We start from the raw sequence: 1,879 nt of genomic DNA, 5'->3' as shown, positions 1-1,879 counted from the left end.
AAGAATGAAGTTATAGAAAGATAATCTAACTTTTTGCAGGAGACAAAAATAACCAAACTCAGCTAAACTACTTGTTTTCTAACAAATCTGAGCTTGGGAGGTTAAGTACTTCCTGTTCCTGTAACGCAAGCTGTTTCATTACTCACTGAAAGAAATGTCACTTGGCTAATGGTAAAATAGATGTCAATACCGTACTGAGCTAGTTACCCTGGAAGAAGTCCTCTTTTATAAATCATCTACCATTACACAAGATGCCCAAACTTCTTAATCCTTATTTACTTATCGTTGATTTAGAATCTGTCTCTCTCCCCCTAGACGTTCATGCACCAAGTAGTATCACTGAAGTGATGAAAGCACATAGCCTGAGAGTGACTTAGAGATGGACAGACAAGCAGACTTCCTGGAAAAAGTTACCTGGAAGCTGAAATGTGAAATATGGAAAGGAGACAGCCAAATAAAATGATGAACAAGGGTAAAAGTGTTTCAGATCATTGAAATGTTCTAAAGATGAAATAGTTACCATGTGGGGGATTTATATGTTTTATTCATATTACTAGTCTGAGTGGAGCTCTTTACAGATTCTGCAGGTTTTCGTAAAATCACAGTGGCCATCTCAGTGTAATTTTCCATTTGGGGTTGGTATTTTTGAAGAGTAGAGGCACTACAGCAGCGGTGGTGCACTTATGCACAGTGGACTGTTTGCATCTTTGAAAGTTTTAAAAGGTTAGCCATCAGTGCACTACAGTGTTCAAGAAAGGACAACCTGAAATAATCTGGTGGTGAGTATGGAAAGGAAGAGATACCTTAAAAAACCATGTGAAGTCAAATCCTTCCTGTTGTGATTAGAGAAATGAGAAGGAGCAGAATTCTACCCAGCAGTGTAACATTGGCTAAATTTAGCATCCTTGCACAGAATATTTGGATCCCTATTTTTAAGGACCTCCTACATGATCCTACTCTTTATGCTATTGTTTTAGTCTTATTAGAAATCTACCTGCATAGTTAATGCCCAATCATGGTGAGACTCTACATTTCCAGGTTCTGTTACAGGAATTTTATTGCAGAATGTCATTAAAATGAGCCAACTGGTTCCTTTGAAAAGTTTAGGAAATTCATTGGAATCCTTGCTTGTGATAAGCAATCTTTCTATTTATCTTTAAGACTCCTTACCATGTTTCCAGTTGGATATTTAAAGAGCACCCACCAAGGGCCAAGCACCACGCAATCTAAATCCAGGCTCACCACTTTCAGTTTGCACTGGTGATTATATAATTCACTAAGATGACTCCAAGCCATTATGATGTAAGAAGCCCACCAATTATTCTCATTTTTCCTCTCTCTCTTCCTGCACTTCTATATAAATAATCCTCCCTTCTTCAAATAAATGTTTTATTTCCCTCTGAAGTTAGTATTCCTGGCCATAAACTCTTGCCTCTTCCAAAGCTGTGTATTATTAGTTATTTTTCTCTTTAAATCACTTTCTCTTCTTCACTGCGTTATTCCCACCCACCAACAAATACTTAAAAGATGAATGTGCTCTGTGTATTTGATAGCTTTCTATTATTTGGCAAAATACTTGAGAACAAGTTTAAAAGAGGAATGCTTTATTTTGGCTCACTGTTTCAGTCTATGATCAGCTGGCTCCATTGGTTTTAGGATGGCATGAAGGCAGAAACATCAAGAAAGCTGTGCGCTCCATGGCAGTGGGGAAGAGGAGAGAAAGAAGGAAGGAGGACGAGGAGGAAGAGAAGAAGAAGAAGAAGAAGAAGAAGAAGAAGAAGAAGAAGAAGAAGAAGAAGAAGAAGAAGAAGAAGAAGAAGAAGAAGAAGAAGAAGAAGAAGAAGAAGAAGAAGAAGAAGAAGAAGAAGAAGAAGAAGAA

Source organism: Fukomys damarensis, unplaced genomic scaffold, assembly GCF_012274545.1.
Source record: "Fukomys damarensis isolate Sample0158 unplaced genomic scaffold, DMR_v1.0_HiC HiC_scaffold_35, whole genome shotgun sequence".
Classification (NCBI taxonomy): domain Eukaryota; kingdom Metazoa; phylum Chordata; class Mammalia; order Rodentia; family Bathyergidae; genus Fukomys; species Fukomys damarensis.
The sequence above is the reverse complement of the archived record's forward strand: the minus strand, read 5'-3'. Positions refer to the sequence as shown.